This window comes from Triticum dicoccoides, chromosome 1A, assembly GCF_002162155.2.
Source record: "Triticum dicoccoides isolate Atlit2015 ecotype Zavitan chromosome 1A, WEW_v2.0, whole genome shotgun sequence".
Classification (NCBI taxonomy): domain Eukaryota; kingdom Viridiplantae; phylum Streptophyta; class Magnoliopsida; order Poales; family Poaceae; genus Triticum; species Triticum dicoccoides.
In genome coordinates, this window is record NC_041380.1 from 252,582,727 (window position 1) to 252,607,047 (window position 24,321).

Here is a 24,321-nt window from a genome sequence, read left to right on the forward strand (position 1 = left end):
GTTTGAACCTGTTAATGGATGAATTGGCCGTAGCTCAGTGCTAGACTTTTGTCAAGCATCTTGAATGCATCCCTGCCATGTATTTTGTTGTCATGTTTGAGTGTTGTAGCATGTTCATCTCGTTGCATTTAGAAGGCTACTTGCTGTAAATCGCAGATCGATGTCATATTTGAATCGCTTGCCATTTCCAAACCGCAACTCCGTTTCCGGCGTTCTTTATATCGTTTTCAAGCGATTTCATGTCATCTTTCCAGTGGCACACTTGGATTTCCAGGTTGAGGCCAGGTTCATGCATTTCCTGTCATATCTTGCATATGCACCCCGCATCGCACCCCGCATAGCATATCATCTTTGCATCATCTTGTTTGATCCTTGCATGTGGTTGATTGTGTCCTTGTTGCTTATTTGTCTTGTTTGGGTAGAGCCGGGAGACGAGTTCGCTAACGAGGAGCCTGTTGAGTTTGCTTTCGAGGATCCAGTCAACTCTGACAACTGTGCATGCAAGATGATCATACCCTCGAAATCTCTACTATCTTTGCTATGCTAGTTTGCTCGCTCTTTTGCTATGCCTATGCTACGATGCCTACCACTTGCTTTCAAGCCTCCCAAATTGCCATGTCAAACCTCTAACCCACCATGTCCTAGCAAACCGTTGATTGGCTATGTTACAGCTTTGCTCAGCCCCTCTTATAGCGTTGCTAGTTGCAGGTGAAGATTAGAGGCCGCTCCTTGTTGGAACATTTATTTACTTGTTGGGATATCATTATACTGCTATGTTATCTTAATGCATCTATACACTTGGTAAAGGGTGGAAGGCTCGGCCTCTCGCCTAGTGTTTTGTTCCACTCTTGCCGCCCTAGTTTCCGTCATATCGGTGTTATGTTCCCGGATTTTGCGTTCCTTACGCGGTTGGGTTATAATGGGAACCCCTTGATGTTTCGCCTTGATTAAAGCTTTTCCAGCAATGCCCAACCTTGGTTTTACCATTTGCCACCTAGCCTTTTCTTTCCCTTGGGTTCTGCAGACTCAAGGGTCATCATTATTTTAGCCCCCCCCCGGGCCGGTGCTCCTCTGAGTGTTGGTCCAACCGAGCGATGTCCGGGGCTACCAGGGGTAACTTTGGGCTGGCCTACCCGACGTCTTGCTCATTTGAGTGTGCCCTGAGAACGAGATATGTGCAGCTCCTATCGGGATTTGTCGGCACATTCGGGCGATGTTGCTGGTCTTGTTTTAACCTGTCGAAGTGTCTTGAAGAACCGAGATACCGAGTCTGATCGGAACGTCTTGGCAGGAGGTCTATTCCTTTGTTGACCATGAGAGCTTGTCATGGGCTAAGTTGGGACTCCCCTGCAGGGATTTGAACTTTCGAAAGCCGTGCCCGCGGTTATGGGAAGATGGGAATTTGTTAATGTCCGGTTGTAGATAACTTGAACCTTAATTTAATTAAAATGAATGAACTGAGAGTGTTACCGTGACGGCCTCTTCTCGGCGGAGTCCGGGAAGTAGACACGGTGTTGGAGTAATGTTTGCGCAGGTTGTCCTCTAGTTTCTCGCTCACGCTTTGCCTCCTCTTCTCGCTCTCTTTTGCGAATAAGTTAGCCACCATACTTGCTAGTCGCTTGCTGCAGCTCCACATATTTTACCCTGCCTTACCTATAAGCTTAAATAGTCTTGATCGCGAGGGTGCGAGATTGCTGAGTCCCTGTGGCTCACAGATTACTATTACACCAGATGCAGGGCCTGATGATTCCGCTCCAGGTGACGCGCTTGAGCTCAAGTGGGAGTTCGACGAAGACTCTCAATGTTACTATGTTTCCTTTCCTGATGATCAGTAGTGGTGCCCAGTTGGGGGTGAACGGGACCGTTGTCGCATGTTGGGTTCTCTTTTATTTTGGCGCCGTAGTCGGGCCATGAGTGTTTGGATGATGTAATGTTATTTATGTACTTGATTGACGTGGCGAGTGTAAGCCAACTATGTTATCCTCCCTTTTATTATCTTATTACATGGGATGTTGTGAAGATTGCCTAACTTGCGACATATGCCTTCAATGTGATTATGCCTCTAAGTCGTGCATCGACACGTGGGGGATATAGTCGCATCGAGGGTGTTACAGGTATGGTCATGTATATAGGCATCACGTCCGAGACAAGTAGACCAACTCCTGCCTGCATCTACTACTATTACTCCACTCATTGACCGCTATCCAGCATGCATCTAGAGTATTAAGTTAAAAACAGAGTAACGCCTTAAGCAAGATGACATGATGTAGAGGGATAGTTTTATGCAATATGATAAAAAAAACCATATTGTTATCCTTGATGGCAATGATACAATATGTGCCTTGCTGCCCCTTCTATCACTGGGAAAGGACACAGCAAGATCGAACCCAAAGCTAAGCACTTCTCCCATGGCAAGAACAACCAATCTAGTAGGCCAAATCAAACTGATAATTCGAAGAGACTTGCAAATATAACCAATCATACATAAAAGAATTCAGAGAAGATTCAAATATTATTCATAGATAGACTTGGTCATAAACCCACAATTCATCGGTCTCAAGAAACACACCGCAAAAAGAAGATTACATCGAATAGATCTCCACGAGAGAGGGGGAGAACATTGTATTGAGATCCAAAAAGAGAGAAGAAGCCATCTAGCTACTAACTATGGACCCGTAGGTCTGAAGTAAACTACTCAAACTTCATCGGAGAGGCTTGGATGATGATGTAGAAGCCCTCCATGATCAATGCCCCCTCCGGTGGAGCTCCGGAACAGGCCCCAAGATGGGATCTCGTGGATACAGAAAGTTGCGGCGGTGGAATTAGGTTTTTGGCTCTGTATCTGATCGTTTGGGGGTACATTGATATATATAGGAGGAAGAAGTACGTCGGTGGAGCTTCGAGGGGCCCACGAGGTCGGGGGGCGCGCCCTCCACCCTCGTGACTGTCTCGTGGCTTTCTTGATGGAGGGTCCAAGTCTCCTGGATCTTATCTGATGAGAAAATCACGTTTCCGAAGGTTTCATTCCGTTTGGACTCCGTTTGATATTCCTTTTCTTCGAAACCCTAAAACAGGCAAAGAAACAACAATTCTGGGCTGGGCCTTCGGTTAATAGGTTAGTCCCAAAAATAATATAAAAGTGGATAATAAAGCCCAATAATGTCCAAAACAGTAGATAATATAGCATGGAGCAATCAAAAATTATAGATACGTTGGAGACGTATCAAGCATCCCCAAGCTTAATTCCTGCTCGTCCTCGAGTAGGTAAATGATAAAAACAGAATTTTTGATGCGGAGTGCTACTTGGCATAATTTCAATGTAAATCTTCTTAATTGTGGTATGAATATTCAGATTCAAAAGATTCAAGACAAAAGTTCATGTTGACATAAAAATAATAATACTTCAAGCATACTAACAAAGCAATTATGTCTTCTCAAAATAACATGGCCAAAGAAAGCTATCCCTACAAAATCATATAGTCTGGCTATGCTCTATCTTCAGCACACAAAGTATTTAAATCATGCACAACCCCGATGACAAGCCAAGCAATTGTTTCATACTTTTGACATTTTCAAAACTTTTTCGATCTTCACGCAATACATGAGCGTGAGCCATGGATATAGCAGTATATGTGGAATAGAATGATGGTTGTGGAGAAGACAAAAAGAGGGGAAGATAGTCTCACATCAACTAGGCATATCAACGGGCTATGGAGATGCCCATCAATAGATATCAATGTGAGTGAGTAGGGATTGCCATGCAACAGATGCACTAGAGCTATAAGTATATGAAAGCTCAACAAAAGAAACTAAGTGGGTGTGCATCCAACTTGCTTGCTCATGAAGACCTAGGGCATTTTGAGGAAGCCCATCATTGGAATATACAAGCCAAGTTCTATAATGAAAAATTCCCACTAGTATATGAAAGTGATAGAATGAGAGACTCTCTATCATGAAGATCATGGTGCTACTTTGAAGCACAAGTGTGCTAAAAGGATAGTAACATTGTCCCTTCTATCTTTTTCTCTCATTTTTTTTGTTTGGGCCTTCTCTTTTTTATGGCCTCTTTTTTTTCGTCCGGAGTCTCATCCCGACTTGTGGGGGAATCATAGTCTCCATCATCCTTTCCTCACTTGGGACAATGCTCTAAAAATGATGATCATCACACCTTTTATTTTTCTTACAACTCAACAATTACAAGTCAATACTTAGAACAAAATACGACTCTATATGAATGCCTCCGGCGGTGTACCGGGATATGCAATGAATCAAGAGCGACATGTATGAAAGAATTATGAATGGTGGCTTTGCCACAAATACGATGCCAACTGCATGATCATGCTAGCAATATGACAATGATGGAGCGTGTCATAATGAATGGAATGGTGGAAAGTTGCATGGCAATATATCTCGGAATGGCTATGGAAATGACATGATAGGTAGGTATGGTGACTGTTTTGAGGGAGGTATTTGGTGGGTGTATGATACCGGCGAAAAGTGCACGGTATTAGAGAGGCTAGAAATTGTGGAAGGAAGGAAAGTGCGTATAATCCATGGACTCAACATTAGTCATAAAGAAATCATATACTTATTGCAAAAATATAGAAGTTATGAAAGCAAAGTATTACGCGCATGCTCCTAGGGGGATAGATTGGTAGGAAAAGACCATCGCTCGTCCCCGACCGCCACTCATAAGGAAGACAATCAATAAATAAATCATGTTCCGACTTCATCACATAACGGTTCACCATACGTGCATGCTACGGGAATCACAAACTTTAATACAAGCATTTCTCAAATTCACAACTACTCAACTAGCATGACTCTAATATCACCATCCTCATATCTCAAAACAATTATCAAGCATATTAGGATTTTAAGCAAATTACCATGCTATTTAAGACTCTCAAAATAATCTAAGTGAATCATGAGAGATCAATAGTTTCTATAAAACAAATCCACCACCGTGCTCTAAAAGATATAAGTGAAGTACTAGAGAAAAACTATATAACTCAAAAGATATAAGCGAAGCACATAGAGTATTCTAACAAATTCTAAATCATGTATGGCTCTCTCAAAAGGTGTGTATAGAAAGGATGGTTGTGGTAAACTAACAATCAAAGACTCAAATAATACAAGACGTTCCAAGCAAAACACATATCATGTGGCGAATAAAAATATAGCTCCAAGTAAAGTTACTGATAGAAGTAGACGAAAGAGGGGATGCCTTCCGGGGCATCCCCAAGCTTTGGCTTTTAGGTGTACTTATATTATCTTGGGGGTGCCATTGTCATCCCCAATCTTAGGCTATTTCCACTCCTTGTTCCATAACCCATCAAATCTTTACCCAAAACTTGAAAACTTCACAACACAAAACTTAAAGTAGAAAATCTCGTGAGCTCCATTAGCGAAAGGAAACAAAATACCACTTCAAGGTACTGTAATGAACTCATTATTTATTTATATTGGTGTTATACCTACTGTATTCCAACTTATCTATGGTTTTTAAACTATTTTACTAGCCATAGATTCATCAAAATAAGCAAACAACACACGAAAAACAGAATCTGTCAAAAACAGAACAGTCTGTAGTAATCTGTAGCTAGCGCAAGATATGGAACACCAAAAATTCTAAAATAAATTTCTGGACGTGAGGAATTTATCTATTAATCATATTCAAAAAGAATTAACTAAATATCACTTTCCAAATAAAAATTACAGCAGTTCTCGTGAGCGCTAAAGTTTCTGTTGTTTTTACAGCAAGTTCAACAAGACTTTCCCCAAGTCTTCCCAACGGTTCTACTTGGCACAAACACTAATTAAACACAAAAAACCCAACCAAAAGAGAGGCTAGATAAATTATTTATTACTAAACATGAGCAAAAAGCAAGTAATAAATATAAAATTGGGTTGCCTCCCAACAAGCGCTATCGTTTAACGCCCCTAGCTAGGCATAACAAGTAAGAATAGATCTAGGTATTGCCATTTTTGGTAGGCAATCCATAAGTGGCTCTCATAATAGATTCGTAAGGTAATTTAATTTTATTTCTAGGAAAGTTTTCCATGCCTTTCCTTAATGGAAATTGGAATCTAATATTTCTTCCTTCATATCAATAATTGCACCAATCGTTCTAAGGAAAGGTCTACCAAGAATAATAGGACATGAAGGATTGCAATCTATGTCAAGAACAATAAAATCTACGGGCACATAATTCCTATTTGCAACAATAAGAACATCATTAATTCTTCCCATAGGTTTCTTAATAGTGGAATCCGCAAGGTGCAAGTTTAGAGAGCAATCATCAAAATCACGGAAACCTAATAAATCACACAAAGTCTTTGGAATCGTGGAAACACTAGCACCCAAATCACATAAATCATAGCATTCATGATCTTTAATTTTAATTTTAATAGTTGGTTCCCTCTCATCATAAAGTTTTCTAGGGATAGAAACTTCTAATTCAAGTTTTTCTTCATAAGATTGCATCAAGGCATCAACGATATGTTTACTAAACGCTTTATTTTAACTATAAGCATGAGGAGAATTTAGCACGGATTGCAACAAGGAAATACAATCAATCAAATAGCAATTTTCATAGTTAAATTCCTTGAAATCCATAATAGTGGGTTTAGCAACATCTAGGGTTTTAATTTCTTCAATCCCAGTTTTATCAAATTTAGCATCAAGATCAACAAATTTCGAATTCTTGGAACACCTTCTAGGTAAAGGTGGATCATATTCAGTCCCATAATTATCAAGATTCATATTGCAAAACAAAGATTTAATAGGGGACACATCAATAACTTTTAGATCTTCATCTTTATTTTCATAGGAACTAGAAGAACACGCTCTTATAAATGCATCTTTCTTAGCACGCATCCTAGCGGTTCTTTCTTTGCACTCATCAATGGAAATTCTCATGGCTTTGAGAGACTCATTGATATCATGCTTAGGTGGAATAGATCTAAGTTTCAAAGAATCAACATCAAGAGCAATTCTATCAACGTTCCTAGCCAAATCATCAATCCTAAGCAATTTTTCTTCAATCATAGCATTAAAATTCTTTTGTGAAGTAATAAATTCTTTAATATCAGATTCAAAATAAGAGGGCATCTTATTATAATTTCCATAAGAATTTTTGTAGGAATTACCATAATTATTATAGGGATTACTAGGATAAGGCCTAGAGTTGAAATTTCCTCTATACGCATTGTTACCAAAATTGTTCCTACCAACAAAATTCACATCCATAGATTCATTATTATTCTCAATCAAAGTAGACAAGGGCATATCATTAGGATCAGAAGAAACACTCTTATTAGCAAATAATTTCATAAGTTCATCCATCTTCCCACTCAAAACATTAATTTCTTCTATCGCATGCACCTTTTTATTAGTAGATCTTTCAGTATGCCATTGAGAATAATTAACCATAATATTATCTAGGAGTTTAGTAGCTTCTCCTAAAGTGATTTCCATAAAAGTGCCTCCCGCGGCCGAATCTAAAAGATTTCTAGAAGCAAAATTCAATCCGGCATAAATTTTTTGTATAATCATCCACAAATTTAAACCATGAGTAGGGCAATTACGTATCATTAATTTCATTCTATCCCAAGCTTGTGCAACATGTTCATGATCAAGTTGCTTAAAATTCATAATATCGTTTCTAAGAGAGATGATCTTAGCGGGAGGAAAATACTTAGAGATAAAAGCATCTTTGCACTTGTTCCATGAATCAATACTATTTTTAGGCAAAGACGAAAACCAAGCTTTAGCACGATCTCTAAGCGAAAAAGGAAATAGCTTCAATTTAACAGTATCATTATCCAGATCTTTCTTCTTCTGCATGTCACACAAATCAACGAAGCTATTTAGATGGGTAGCGGCATCTTCGCTATGAAGGCCGGAAAACGGATCTTTTATGACAAGATTCAGCAAAGCAGTATTAATTTCACAAGATTCAGCATCGGTAAGAGGAGCAATCAGAGTGCTAATAAAATCATTGTTGTTGGTATTGGTGAAGTCACATAATTTACTATTATCTTGAGCCATCGTGACAAGCAAGCAAACTAACACACAAGCAAACAGAAAGCAAGCGGGTAAATAGAGAAAGAGAGGGAGGATAGAGAGAGAGAGGGTGAATAAAACGACAAGGGTGAAGTGGGGGGAGAGGAAAAAGAGAGGCAAATGGCAAATAATGTAATGCGGGAGATAAGGGTATGTGATGGGTACTTGGTATGTTGACTTTTGCGTAGACCTCCCCGGCAACGGCGCTAGAAATCCTTCTTGCTACCTCTTGAGCACTGCGTTGGTTTTCCCAGAAGAGGAAGGGATGATGCAGCAAAGTAGGGTAAGTATTTCCCTCAGTTTTTGAGAACCAAGGTATCAATCCAGTAGGAGGCAACGCGCGAGTCCCTTGTACCTGCACAAACAAATAAATCCTCGCAACCAACGCAAATAGGGGTTGTCAATACCTATAAGGCCACTTACGAGAGTGAGATCTGATAGATATGATAAGATAATATTTTTGGTATTTTTATGATAAAAGATGCAAGGTAAAATAAAAGCAAAGTAAATAGCAAAGGAAATAACTAAGTAGTAGGAGATCAATATGATAAAGATAGACCCGGGGGCCATAGGTTTCACTAGTGGCTTCTCTCGAGAGCATAAGTATTCTACGGTGGGTGAAAAAATTACTATTGAGCAATTGACAGAATTGAGCATAGTTATGAGAATATCTAGGTATGATCATGTATATAGGCATCACGTCCGAGACAAGTAGACCGACTCCTGCTTGCATCTACTACTATTACTCCACTCATCGACCGCTATCCAGCATGCATCTAGAGTATTAAGTTAAAAACAGAGTAACGCCTTAAGCAAGATGACATGATGTAGAGGGATAGACTCATGCAATATGAATAAAACCCCATCTTGTTATCCTCGATGGCAACAATACAATACGTGCCTGGCTGCCCTTACTGTCACCGGGAAGGACACCACAAGATTGAACCCAAAGCTAAGCACTTCTCCTATTGCAAGAAAGATCAATCTAGTAGGCCAAACCAAACTGATAATTCGAAGAGACTTGCAAAGATAACCAATCATACATAAAAGAATTCAGAGAAGATTCAAATATTATTCATAGATAGACTTGATCATAAACCCACAATTCATCGATCTCAACAAATAGACCGCAAAAAGAAGATTACATCGAATAGTTCTCCACAAGAGAGGGGGAGCACATTGTATTGAGATCCAAAAAGAGAGAAGAATCCGTCTAGCTACTAACTATGGACCCGTAGGTCTGAGGTGAACTACTCACACTTCATCAGAGAGGCTATGGTGTTGATGTAGAAGCCCTCCGTGATCGATGCCCCCTCCGGCGGAGCTCCGGAACAGGCCCCAAGATGGGATCTCGTGGATACAGAAAGTTATGGCGGTGGAATTAGGGTTTTGGCTCCGTATCTGATCGTTTGGGGGTACGTGGATATATATAGGAGGAAGGAGTATGTCGGTGGAGCAACAGGGGGCCCACGAGGGTGGAGGGCGCGCCTAGGGTAGGCAGGCGCGCCCCCTACCTCGTGGCCTCCTGTTTCTTTTCTTGACGTAGGGTCCAAGTCTCTCTGGTCTTATTCGTTGAGAAAATCACGTTCCCGAAGGTTTCATTCCGTTTGCACTCCGTTTGATATTCCTTTTCTTCAAAACTCTAAAACAGGCAAAAAAACAACAATTCTGGGCTGGGCCTCCGGAGATAGGTTAGTCCCAAAAATAATATAAAAGTGGATAATAAAGCCCAATAATGTCCAAAACAGTAGATAATATAGCATGGAGCAATAAAAAATTATAGATATGTTGGAGACGTATCAATAATAAACATTTATCATGATATAAGGAAATATAAATAACAACTTTATTATTGCCTCTAGGGCATATTTCCTTCACATACGGCAGGCGGCCACAGCCCGGACGGAGTTAATCTGGAGGACGTGATCGCTTTTGGAGGTATTCCGGATCCTTTGTCCGGTGATAGGCGCATTAGTCACCGGATCCAGGCACAGCCGGGTGCTGATGACACTTAGATGGGGCGCTCTATGAGGGCCGCCAAGCTTCATGACATTCAAGCTCAGTCAGGTATGTCGGTTAATAAAAGTTGTTCCATTCTGCATTTTTTTGATGATGAAATTATTGATAAAGCCAACAACTTAGGGATTTCTCTTGGTAGTAATGATTTAGAAACTACAAAATCCATTAATGATCTTCTAGGCTTAGAGACGGACAAAGCTATAGATTTAATTCGAAATTTAGTGGCAGTAAAACCTATGAATGAAACAAATATAAATGATCTTGGAGTAAAAACGTTTCAGAGTCTCTGTGAGGATTTAGTCCCCACGGAGGTCTTAGAAGCCGGTGAGGTAGATATGGTGCCAGAGGGGTATGTGGCCCCTTTGCAGCCAGATATTACTCCTGAAACCGAGCCTCAAAATGCTGAGGAGATGAAGGATTAACCAAAAAGAACCTCGAAGAGGAAGGTTTATCCTACATTGGCAGTTCGTAGGAGTGCGAGAGTTAAACAAAAGAAAAAAAATCCATGATGATATATGAAAGGAATATTCTGGAATAGCAGAGGTCTTGCGGACTTGGCTAAAAGGAGATTCCTTAGTGAGACATCTGTAGAACAAAAATTGGATTTTATGGCCTTATTGGAGACAAGTAGGGACAACTTCACACCGCAGTTTCTCAATACCATTTCAGGGGGGGTTGATTTTGATTGGCACTGTCTACCTCCAAGGGGGCGATCCGAAGGGATCTTACTTGGAGTGAAGTGCGAAACCTTAGAAGTGCTCAATGTGGTCCACAGTGATTTTACTGTCAAATTTCGTGTAAGATCGAAAATTGATGGCTTCAGATGGGCTTTGGTGGTTGTATATGGTGCGGCGCAGCCAGAGCTTAAACCTGACTTCCTCACAGATTTGGTGAGAATTTGCGGGGATGAAAGGTTACCCATTCTGGTGGGAGGTGATTTCAATATCATTAGAAGACAAGAGGAAAAAAATAATGATAACTTCGATGGAAGATGGTCATTCATGTTTAATATGATAATTGAAAGTCTCGATTTGAGGGATATTGACCTCACTGGTAGACAATTCACGTGGGCTAACACCTTGCCTATCCCTACTTATGAGAAACCAGACAGGATTCTCACTAGTGTGGAATGGGAACAGAAGTTTCCACTGTTAGCGGTGCAGGCTTTACATAGGGGCATTTCAGACCATACACCACTACTAGTTGATTCAGGGGAAGCAACTCATGTGGGAAATATAAATACTTTCTCTTTCGAACTAGGATGGTTTGAGAGGGAGGGTTTCATGGAGCTCATTGCGACTGAATGGGCCAGGGACTCTGGCGAGTCCTCTAATATGGAGAGACGGCAAAACAAAATTAGACATTTGCACCAGTTTTTGAGAGGTTGGGCCAAAAATCAAAGTGGTATTTATAAAGTTGAAAAGGAGAGATTGACATAAATTATTAACGAACTCGATGTGAAAGCGGAATCCACTCTTCTTAATATTTCCGAGCAAGATATCAAGAAAGAGGCAGAGAAGAAGTTACAAGCCCTTATGAGAGAGGAAGAGATGAAATGGGCGCTTAGAGCAAAGATTTCTAAGATCGTCCAAGGGGATGATAACACACAATTCTTCCACATGATAGCTAATGGTAAACATAGAAAGAAAAAGATAATCCAGTTAGAACAAGATGAGGGTACAATTGTAGGACATGAGAACTTAAAATTGTACATCTCCGATTATTATAAGAAACTTTTTGGAGCACCCGAAGGAAGCTTCGTATCTCTAGAAGAGAGTACGATCAGGTACATACCTCAACTCAATTCAGATGAGAATGAGGTGTTGGCTGCCCCTTTTTCTGAGAAATAGGTGTTCGAAGCAATAATGCAAATGAAGCCTAATAAAGCGCCCGGTCCAGATGGGTTTCCGGCGGAGTTTTATCAAAAATGCTGGCACATCATCAAGCGAGATCTTATGCCTATGTTTCATGATTTATTCGATGGTCACTTGGATTTGTTTCACCTTAATTTTGGAACAATAACATTGTTGCCTAAGAAGGTAGAAGTTGTTCGCATTAAGCAGTTCAGGTGGATCTGTCTTCTCAACATTAGCTTTAAGATTTTTACAAAGGTTGGCACGAATAGGCTAACTCGGATAGCTCATTCGGTTGTGCAACCAACTCAAACTGCCTTCATGCCAGGAAGACAAATCCTAGAAGGGGTTGTAGTCCTACATGAAATGTTGCACGAAATCCATACGCAGAAAATAGATGGTGTTATCTTCAAAGTGGATTTCGAAAAAGCGTATGATAAGGTCAAATGGCCCTTCCTCCAACAAGCCTTACATATGAAGGGATTCAATGAATCTTCGAGATCTCAGGTGGATTCCTTCATATAGAAAGGCAGTGTCAGAATAAAAGTTAATGATGATACAGGTCATTATTTCCAGACACGTAAGGGATTACGACAGGGGGACTCCATGTCTCCTGTGCTGTTTAACATTGTAGTTGATATGTTGGCAGTACTTATTGGTCAGGCTAAAGAGAGTGGCCAAGTAGGAGGACTCGTCCCACATCTTGTAGACGGGGGCATATCCATTCTACAATATGGGATGATACTATTATATTCATGGCACACAATCTCACAAAATCTAGGAATATGAAGCTTTTTATTTTGTGAATACGCATTGTGGCGTATCATTCCATTGATAGAAGAGAGAGAGAGAGAGTACATTGTTGGTAACCCTGATAGCCGTACACTAGGAGGCGGCATTAGGGCGACCAGTGAGCCAGAGAGAGGGGGTTGCTCAGCCCCAGGGTATAGAGGTCAGGTTACAGGGAGGATCCTATCTAATCCTCGAGCGCCGGCTCTAGCCCAGCGTCGAGCCTCGTCCTTGATCGTGGCAAGGAGTTCACCATTGGAAGGTTGCAGGCCATCAAAGACGATGCTATTCCGGTGCTTCCAGATGGCCCAGGCTGTTATGGTGACCAAAGAAGCGAAGCCCTTGCGGAAGTAGGATGGAGCGGCCAGCGTGCAAGTGGACCACCATTCAAAGAGCTCAGCCTGGCCATCCGGTGGTGCAATCGGTAGTCTACACTACAATAGAACTTCGTGCCAGGTGATACGTGCAAACACACAGCCGGCGAGGATGTGGTGCAGGGTTTCATCGTCCTGGTCGCAGGGCAAGCGGCAGGGTGCGACAGCCCGCGGCGAGCCAGGCGATCGGCAGTCCAACAACGGTTTTAAGAAGCTAGCCATAGGAAAAATTGACGTTGAGCGGTGCCCAGCTATGCCAGATCAGCTTCCAGAAGGGTGCGGTAATCGATCCAACGAACAGGGCGGTGTAGCAGGTGCTGGCAGTGTAAACTCCCGTCGGAGACCAATGCCAAGAGAGTGCGTCTGGAGCGGATGAGAGGGAAACCAGCCACAGGTGGCGCCAAAGGTCGACGTACTCGAGGATTGCTAGCAGGCCAAGGGCGCCGGTGATGTCTGAGATCCAACCCAGGTTGCGCAGCCCGTCGCTGACGAGGCGCGTGCGCTTCCTTCTACGCGGAACCATGGCCACGAGGATGGGGGCGATATCGGCAATGGATTGGCCGTGGATCCAGTGATCCGTCCAGAACGTGCAAGTATTGCCATCACCAAGCATCCAAACCGTAGAAGCTCTGAAGATTTGCTGAACCTCGCGATCATACGGCAGGCGCAGGTGGCGCCATGGGCGCGTTGGGTCCGTGGCCTGCAGCCAGAGCCATCTAGTGCACAGCGCGATGTGATACGTCTCCAACGTATCTATAATTTTTGATTGCTCCATGCTATATTATCTACTGTTTTGGGCAATATTGGGCTTTATTATCCACTTTTATATTATTTTTGGATTAACCTATTAACCGGAGGCCCAACCCAGGTTTGCTGTTTTATGCCTATTTCAGTGTTTTGAAGAAAAGGAATATCAGACGGAGTCGCAACGGAACGAAATCAACTGGAGAAGTTATTTTTGGAAGGAAACACACCTGATGGACTTGGACCCCACGTCAGAAGATACAGGAGCTGTCCATGAGGGTGGGGGGCGCGCCCACCCCCCTAGGGCGCGCCCCTGCCTTGTGGGGCCCCCGTGGCTCCCCTGACGAGCTTCTTCTGCCTATATAACTCCATATACCCTAAAACTTCTAGAACAGAGATTAGATCGGGAGTTCCGCCGCCAGAAGCCTCTGTAGCCACCAAAACCCAATCTAGACCCGTTCCGGCACCCTGCCGGAGGAGGCAATCCTTCTCCGGTGGCCATCTTCATCATCCCGGTGCTCTCCATAACGAGGAGGGAGTAGTTCTCCCTCGGGGCTGAGGGTATGTATCAGTAGCTATGTGTTTGATCTCTCTCTCTCTCTCTCGTGTTCTTGAGATGATACGATCTTGATGTATCGCGAGCTTTGCTATTATATTTGGATCCTATGATGTTTCTTCCCCCCTCTTCTCTCTTGTAATGAATCGAGTTTCCCCTTTGAAGTAATCTTATCGGATTGAGTCTTTAAAGACTTGAGAACACTTGACGTATGTCTTGCCGTGGATATCTGTGGTGACAATGGGATACCACGTGCCACTTGATGTATGTTAAGGTGACCAACTTGCGGGTTTCGTGACATTGGGAACCTATGCATAGGGGTTGGCACACATTTTCGTCGTGATTCTCCGGTAGAACTTTGGGGCACTCTTTGAGGTCCTTTGTGTTGGTTGAATAGATGAATTGAGATTGTGTGATGCATATCGTATAATCATGCCCACGGATACTTGAAGTGACATTGGAGTATCTAGGTGACATTAGGGTTTTGGTTGATTTGTATCTTAAGGTGTTATTCTAGTACGAACTCTAGGGCTGTTTGTGACACTTATAGGAATAGCCCAACGGATTGATTGGAAAGAATAACTTTGAGGTGGTTTCGTACCCTACCATAATCTCTTCGTTCATTCTCCACTATTAGTGACTTTGGAGTGACTCTTTGTTGCATGTTGAGGGATAGTTATGTGATCCAATTATGTTATCATTGTTGAGGGAACTTACACTAGCGAAAGTATGAACCCTAGGCCTTGTTTCCACACATTGCAATACCATTTACGCTCACTTTTATCATTCGTTACCTTGCTGTTTTTATATTTTCAGATTACAAAAACTATTATCTACTATCCATATACCACTTGTATCACCATCTCTTCACCGAACTAGTGCACCTATACAATTTACCATTGTATTGGGTGTGTTGGGGACATAAGAGACTCTTTGTTATTTGGTTGCAGGGTTGCTTGAGAGAGACCATCTTCATCCTACGCCTCCTATGTATTGATAAACCTTAGGTCATCCACTTGAGGGAAATTTGCTACTGTCCTACAAACCTCTCCACTTGGAGGCCCAACAACGTCTACAAGAAGAAGGTTGTGTAGTAGACATCACGATGCCGACGCGGTGCTGGTCACGCACGCCGAGACCGCCCAACTCAATAGGGCAGCAGACCTTGGCCCAGCTGACGAGGCAACAGCCAGCGCGTGCGTCTTTGCATCCTTGAAAAGAGGAAGTCGTGAATGATGTGGGTGACTCGCCGTAAGATGGGTTTGGAGACAGCCATGGCCATAAGGATGTGGGCCAGCATTGCGGCGAGGACATGCCTCACGAGCGCGAGCCGTCCGCCTCGGTTGAGCAGCGCGGCCTTCCATGTTGCGAGCTTGAGGAGGAGCTTGTCGAGGAGGGGCATCAAGTCGGAAGAGGAGTCCTTGCGCACGGACAGTGGCAAGCCAAGGTATTTGATCGGGAAGTGCTTCATGGGGCTGGCCAAGGTGGAAGCAATGTCGGGCAACACCTCGGGAGGGCACCTGATAGGCGTAGCCAAGCATTTGGCAAAACTAGTCCGAAGGCCAGAGGCATTGCCAAAGGTGTCCAAGAGCTTGCGGATGGTGCGCAACTCGGCCGGGTCCGAGTGGCAGAAGAGCACAACATCGTTGGCAAAAAGGGAGATGCTAGAGGCCGCATGTCTATTGGTGAGCCGTTGAAGGACGCCGTTGGAGACGACATGCTGGAGCAGGCTGTTAAGGGTGTCGATGACGATGGCGAATGGCATGGGGGAAACATGGTCGCCCTGGAGCAAGCCTTGCTCGTGCTGGATTGGAGGCCCCGGGTTGCCGTTGATAAGCACACGGGTGGACGCAGTAGAGAGCAGCATGCAGATCCAAGCACACCAGCGCCTCCCAAAACCCAGGTGCGAGAGCGTCTCGAGGAGGAAAGGCCAGGAGACCATGTCAAATGCACGAGCAATGTCAATCTTGAGAAGGATCCGAGGTGCTTTGAGATTGTACAACAACCGCATCGTCTGCTGGACCAGCAAGAAGTTATCGTGGACGCCGCGGCCGGCGATGAAAGCACTCTGGTTTGTAGACACGAGGCTCGCCATCCTCGGAGCAAGGCGCAGGGATAGGACCTTGGCGAAAAGCTTCGCAACTAGGTGGATGAGACTAATGGGGCGATAGTCAGACAAGCTGGAAGCATCAACCTTCTTGGGGAGAAGGGTGATCAGAGCTTGGTTTAACTTCTGAAAGCCACAACCATTCATCGAGAAGATCTTGTCAAAAACAGCACAAATGTCTCCCTTGATAGTGCCCCAGCATGCCCGAAGGAACTCAGCGGTGAACCCATCCGCTCCAGGTGCTTTGCCGAGCGGGAGCGATTTCACACCAGCCCAAATCTCGTCCTCGGTGAACGGCCGATCGAGCTCAGCAAGGTCGAAGTGACGGGGGCCCAGGGCCCCAAGGTTGAGGCTGAAATCGTGTGCGGCAGCTCGACCGATGATGGAAGTGAAATGGTCGAAGGCTGCTCGGGCATGGCCTCGTCATCAGACACGATTGCGTCTCCCACACGCAGGCGGGAGATGGCATTCTTCTTGCTGCGATGTGCCGCATGGATTTTGAAGAACGCTGTGCTGGTATCGCCAACTTTGAGCCAACAAAAGCGAGCCCGCTCATGGGCGATCGAGCGTTCAAGGGAGGAGAGCCCAAGGTAGGCGCGTTTGAGCTCGCACCTCAGCCAAGCCTCATGTGGAGCAAGCGGGCGGGAGTCCTGGGCGGTGTCAAGCCGGAGAATGAGCTCACAGGCAAGCATAATTTGCATGGAAACATGGCCAACGGTTCATGCACTCCAGCCGTGCAGCCAGCGTGCAACAGCTTTTAGGCGGAAGTAGATGGTGCGAAACAGGTCAGTGTTGGGGGCGACAGAGTTCCATGCTTCGTCAACCAACTGGTGAAATCCGTCCAACTTGATCCAAAATCTCTCGAAGTGAAAGCGCCGCTTTGAGGTAGTTTGAGGCGAACACTCAAGTAGGAGCGGGCAGTGATCGGACACCGCGGAGGCTAGTCAGCGCAGAGAGCAGTGCGCGTATAAGGTCGCCCAAGACGCGGTGCAAAGGATGTGATCGTTCTTAACGAGGGTGGGGATCGCCTGCTCGTTCGACCAGGTATATCTCCGGCACTGAAGGTAGATATAATGGAGAGCCAAGTCAGAGATGAGCCGACGAAACCGGCTCATCATGCGGTGGTTAATTCTGTCATTGTTCTTGTCCTCGGTGCACATGATCATGTTAAAATCCCCACCAATGATCCAAGCGTCAGCCATCATGGAGCTCGGCGAGAAACTCAAGTTTATCTGCATCTGCCTGTGGCCCATAGACGCCCGTAATCCACCAAGGGGGGCCGCCCGAGGCAAGCATCACGGTAGCGGAAATGTGGTAGGAGCCAACGACACGGTTAGAGAGGGAGACGTGATATGCTCGCCAAGCAAGGATGATGCAGCCTCGCGTGCCATCCGCAGGCAGCCAGTAGTAATCGGCGAACTCAAGACCCAGAGTCTGGGCAACGACATCAGGCAAGACCAGGAATATGAAGCTTGTGGTATGCCTTTTCAAGCAACTGTTTGGGCTCAAAATCAACTTTAATAAGAGAGAATTGTTCTGCTTTGGGAGAGCTAAAGAAGAACAAGATGATTATAGAAACTTGTGCCGTTGTGAAATGGGATCTTTACCATTTAGTTATCTAGGGATCCCAATTCATCATCGTCGGCTAACGAACCAGGAATGGAAATGTATTGAAGATAGATTTGAAAAAAAGCTAAGCTGCTGGAAGGGCAAGCTAATGTCTTATGGAGGTCAGCTGGTTTTAATAAATTCAATTTTGACAAGCATGCCGATGTTCCTCTTATCTTTCTTCGAAGTACCGGTAGGGGTACGGAAAAGACTCGACTTCTATAGATCCCGATTCTTTTGGCAAAGTGATGAGGCCAAGAAGAAATACAGACTGGCTAGATGGGATATAGTGTGTAGACCAAAAGACCAGGGTGGGCTAGGGATTGAAAATTTAGAGGTTAAGAATAGATGACTGCTTAGCAAATGGTTATACAGACTATCTACCAAGATCGAGGGCATGTGGATATAGATCTTGCGGAATAAATACTTAAACTCTAAGACCTTGTCCCAAGTTAGTGCAAGGCCAACAGACTCACCCTTTTGGAAGGGATTAATGAGGACAAATGTATCTTTTTTCCAACAGGTAAAGTTCTTAGTTGGTAATGGTACCACTACTAGATTTTGGGAGGATACTTGGCTAGGGGAGATGTCTTTAGCTCTACAATACCCTTCCTTATATAATATTGTGCAACGTAAGGAGGATTATGTCACCACAGTATTAAGCTTGATAACACTTAATATCGAGTTTAGGAGATCCCTCGTAGGGGAACGCTGGAATGCTTGGCTTCACCTAGTCCGTAGGTTGAGGGATGTTCAACTTTCAAACCAGGCAGATACAATCAGGTGGAAGTTAACCTTGAACGGAATTTTCTCTGTGAAATCCATGTATTAGACTTAATTTATTCCGGTCTATTGTTGAGGTCTTGACACATATGGAAGATTAAAGTTCCGCTTCGCATCAAAATCTTTATGTGGTTCGTGCACAAAGGAGTTATTTTGACCAAAGATAATTTGCTAAAAAGAAATTGGGTTGGTAACTCGAGATGTTGTTTTTTTGACCAAAATGAATTGATTAAACACCTCTTTCTCCGATGTCCGCTTGCAAAATTGTTATGGCGATCAATTCATATAGCTTTTAACATTCATCCCCCAACGAGCATAAACACGTTATTTGGGACATGGCTTAATGGAGTGGACAAATATATAGCTAAACGTATTCGGATAGGTATATGTGCACTCTTATGGGCTATATGGAACACGAGAAATGATATGATATTTAATGGGACAAACTTCACTAACTTTTTGCAGGTCATCTACAGAGCTACAACTTGGATCCGTATGTGGTCATTACTCACTCATGCGGATTTCAGGGAGCCTTTGGATATTGGGTGCAACAGCTGGGAGACGGTAGCACAGGCTATCTTCAGCCGATTTGGATGGCGACTTAATAATAGGCTAGGTGTGTAGGCATTGTAGTCTATTCTTTGTTGCCAGATGTGCAGCATTTTCGCCGAATGTGGCACGTTACAAAATTTTTTCTCTTTGTTCGGATTACGAGCAACATTGGAACTTAAGACCTTCTTACGCTTTTTAATAATATGGACGTATGCATCGATCGGTGCAGAGGCCGGAGGTAAACCTCCTTTTCAAAAAATGGAACATGACAATACACCATGCACATTACACACTGCATTGAATAGAACATCACCAAGGTTGCATGCCAACGTCATCGTCATCGCTCCTCATCGAGCAAGCGACTTTGACTTCACCTCAAATGACTGCCGGTGAAGCCCTGGCCGCAACAGCTGCATGAAGTCACTCTAAGATCTGCCAAACAGTTAGCCATATGTGTTAGCGACACGGTAGCTCTGATTATGAAGGAGAGTTATGAATAATAAATATGCAAGGTTGGCACCATGGAGAATCATCGAGTCAAACCATCCCTCGCCAGTCATCATCACCACTCGGGCCCGCCACTACAGCTCCAACTTTACATCAATGAACAAACCACGATGATCATGCGGACACATTGAAAAGCCAACCACTACTGCAGGATGCTGCTAATGCGAACTACGATCAGAGACCCTTTGACGAAACTATGTGCGATGCATTAATTGCAAACGGTGATGTAAAAAACCCATCAAAAAAGATGCAAAACGTTTGCGATGAAGGGTACATCAAACACGGTTCATATTTTAGTTGCGTGTGCGATGAGGGGCATACCGTTCAGTTCAATTAACTGTTTGCGATGTGGCAGAACAGAAGAAATAGGCAGCCAAATAAAGGAGTGCGCGATATACTGCATACAGTTCACTCGGATGAACTGTTTGTGATTAGGCAACACAGAAGAAACGGTCAACCAGATCAAGGTGTGTGCGATATACGGCATACGGCTCACTCGGATGAACTGCTTTCGATTAGGCAATGCAACAGAAACGGTTCAACCAGATCAAGGTGTGTGCAATGGAGGGCATACAGTTCATTCTGATAAACTGTTTGTGTTGAGCCAAGAGAACAAAAACATTTCACATAAACAAGATGTGTGTAATACGTGCCAAACATCCAATTACATAGGTGGCTAGTACACACATGACATTTCCACACACCAAAGTAAACTATTACATGCATAATTAACTAGGATAAACGATCATCTGATCATCATCTACTTCTTGTGCTAGCTCGATGTTCTTTCTATGCTAAGTTTCCATTAATTGATGGCATTTTATGAACACGCTACTATTTCCCGCCATTTCCTCACCGATTTCCCTCCACCCAGCGATATTGCGCATAAACCTAAAAAAATGAGACCAACCCAAGGGCTAACCCTCGTTGGCATTTTTTATAGGAGAAACTCCGTGAGCATAGCGCGTCCGAGCAGGGACTCAAACACGGGTGGGCTGGCAGAAACCCCGGCTGCCCAGCCAACGGGTCGACGCCCCGTCCTCATTGGGCATAAACCTAGGCGACGCGTGACACATGGAGGCAACATGCGCAGCCTGTAGCACATCCACCTTTTCCAAGCATGCCAACCCACCAAAGCGCCACCTCTGCCATCAACCTCGTTGACAACAAAAACGAGCAGGCGGCACAGCCCGTCGAGGCCAAGGCGCTCCCCAGCAACGTGATGGACGACGCCGTGATGCACGTCATCACCAGGGTTGAGCAAACCCTTGGCGCATGACGCTTTAGTGCCACGGATCAAGATAGGCATGCTAGCACCGAGAGGCTGTAGCTCACCACACAACATGAACAATGGCATGCCGCAGAGCAAGCTAGGCGCGTATGCGCCGATAGGCCGCGGCTCGACGCACGGCGAGACCATTGGAGCGCCGCAAAGCGAGTGGCGCAGCGTGATGGTAGGTGGAACTACGTCGGTATTTCCCTGGAGAGGGAGGGATGATGTAGCACAGCGAAGATAGGTATTTCCCTCAGTTATGAAACCAAGGTATCGAACCAGTAGGAGAACCAAGCAACACAACGTAAGCAGCACATGCACACAAATAACAACACCTCGCAACCCGACGTGTTAAAGGGGTTGTCAATCCCTTCCGGGGTACGGCGCCTCAAGATAGGCAAACAGACGTGAGATAAATTGTAGTAGATTGATAGATCGAACGCCAAATAGAATAAATTGCAGCAAGGTATTTTTGGATTTTTGGTTTAATAGATCTGAATAAAAATGCAAAGGAGAAGTAGATCGTAAGGCAAATATATTAGAAAGAAGACCCGGGGGCCGTAGGTTTCACTAGTGGCTTCTCTCTCTCGAAAAATAGAAAACGGTGGGTAAACAAATTACTGTTGGGCAATTGATAGAACTTCAAATAATTATGACGATATCCAGGCAATGATCATTACATAGGCATCATGTCCAAGATTAGTAGACCGACTCCTGCCCCCATCTACTACTATTACTCCACACATCGACCGCTATCCAGCATGCATCTAGTGTATTAAGTTCATGGAAAAACGGAGTAATGCAATAAGAACGATGACATGATGTATACAAGATCCGTTTATCTATATGGCGGTAGATATAGATCTCATCTTTTTATCCTTAGTAGCAACGATACATACATGTCGGTTCCCTTTCTGTCATTGGGATCAAGCACCGTAAGATCGAACCCACTACCGGGCACCTCTTCCCATTGCAAGATAAATAGGTCAAGTTGGCCAGACAAAACCCAAATATCAGAGAAGAAATACGAGGCTATAAGAGATCATGCATAAAAGAGATCAAAGGAACTCAAATACTTCCATGGATATAAAAACATAGATCTGATCATAAACTCGAAGTTCATCGATCCCAACAAACACACTGCAAAAGAGTTACATCATATGGATCTCCAAGAGACCATTCTATTGAGAATCAATAGAGAGAGAGATGAAGCCATCTAGCTACTAACTACGGACCCGAAGGTCTACAAAGAACTACTCACGCATCATCGGAGAGGCACCAATGGAGGTGGTGAACCCCATCTGAGATGGTGTCTAGATTGGATCTGGTGATTCTGGACTCTGCGGCGGCTGGATGAATATTTCATCGACTCCCCTAGGGTTCTGGTATTTTTGGGGTATTTATAGAGCAAAGAGGCGGTCCAGGGGGCACCCGAGGTGGGCACAACCCACCAGGGCGCGCCTGGGCCTCCTGGCGCGCCCTGGTGGGTTGTGCCCCCCTCGGGGCACCCCGAGGGGTAACCAGGGCCCATTGCCTTCCTTCTGGCCCATAAAAAATCTTCGTAAAGTTTCATGGCATTTGGACTCCGTTTGATATTGATTTTCTGTTATGTAAAAAACATGGAAAAAACAGCAACTGGCACTTGGCACTATGTCAATAGGTTAGTACCAAAAAATGATATAAAATAACTATAAAATGATTATAAAACATCCAAGATTGATAATAAAACAGCATAGAACAATCAAAAATTATAGATATGTTGGAGACATATCAGCATCCCCAAGCTTAACTCCTACTCGTCCTCGAGTAGGTAAGTGATAAAAAATAGAATTTTTGATGTGGAGTGTTGTTCATCAAGTCATATCATATTATTTTCTTTATAGCATGGACATTTGGACTTTTATGTGATTCAAAGCAATAGTCTAGTTTTGACATAATAATTCAGATACTCAAGCATATCAACAAGCAACCATGTCTTTCAAAATATCAATGCTAAAACAAGTTATCCCTAGCCTATCACGCTCAAACATTGATCCATTCATGAAACACACTCGAATAGTAACTACACCCAATACTTGAGCACGATCATATTGCCTCCTAGTTGGTTCTTTTATGAGAGAAGATGGAGACTCAAATTTCAAAATAAAAATTGCATAAAGTAAAAGAAAGGCCCTTCATAGAGGGAAGTAGGGATTTGTAGAGGTGCCAGAGCTCAAAGTGAAAATTTTGAGATAAAAACATTTTGGGAGGTGTATCCATCCCACCAACGAAAACGACTTAGAGTTCCCAATACTTTCCATGCATAGATATATCATAGGCGGTTCCCAATCAGAAAATAGAGTTTATTCCTTTTCCACCATAACTTTCACTTTCCATGGCTAACTGTATCCACGGGTGCCCTCCATACCAACACTTTCCAAGGAATTTATTATTTGACAACATAAAGTAAATTCATTTCTTTTTGCATTCCAGGACTGGGCATCCCTAATACCTTTGCCTTACTCTCGTTCAATGACAAGTGAATAAACACTCATCTTGAGAATAACACATCTAGCATGGAAAATATTAGCCACCCCTCACCACTCCGCGAGCGAAACAAACACACAATAGAGAAGTTTATTTTGGAAATTAGAGATGGCACATGCAAATTTGCTTAGGACGGCAAAAGAATACCACATATAGGTAGATATAGTGGACTCATGTGGCAAAACTGGTTTAAAGGATTTTGGATGCACAAGTAGAGGTCATAGTTAGTGCAAAATGAAGGCTAGCAAAAAGATTGGGAAGCAACCAACCAAGAAATGAATAATCTCATAAGCAAGCATTAAGCATAATTAACACCGAATAATACACCACAAGTAGGATATAATATTCATTGCATGATTATTGACTTTCATGCATGCATAGGGAATCACAAACCTTAACACCAATATTCCTACTAAAGCATAAATACTCATCAACATAACTCACATATCACATCATCATATCTCAAAACTATTATTAAGAATCAAGTTTATTTTGTCCAATGATCTTCATGACATTTTCTTTTACTTTATCCTTCTTGGATATCTATCACTTTGGGACTAAT